The following is a 264-nucleotide window of genomic DNA, read 5'->3' as shown; positions in this document are numbered from 1 at the left end:
GTTTCGGCTACATTACGTGGTGTTTCGCTATGGATTCAGTGGTTGAATCCAGGTTCGGTGTTCGAATCAAGGTTGAATCCAGGTTCGGTGGTCGAATCACGGTTCGAATCCAAGTTCAATCCTGAGTTTGGTTGTTGGGTTGAGGGCTTGGGGGGTCCTCACTCTACTCGACCATAGCCGTAAGGTGAGGTTCTCCCCCCATCCAAGTTTTGGGAATTGTTGTATTTCTTTGCTAAGAATCTGTTCTTAATTGTACAATGTATA

Source organism: Penaeus monodon, chromosome 19 (genome assembly GCF_015228065.2).
Source record: "Penaeus monodon isolate SGIC_2016 chromosome 19, NSTDA_Pmon_1, whole genome shotgun sequence".
Taxonomy (NCBI): Eukaryota; Metazoa; Arthropoda; class Malacostraca; order Decapoda; family Penaeidae; genus Penaeus; species Penaeus monodon.
The sequence above is the reverse complement of the archived record's forward strand: the minus strand, read 5'-3'. Positions refer to the sequence as shown.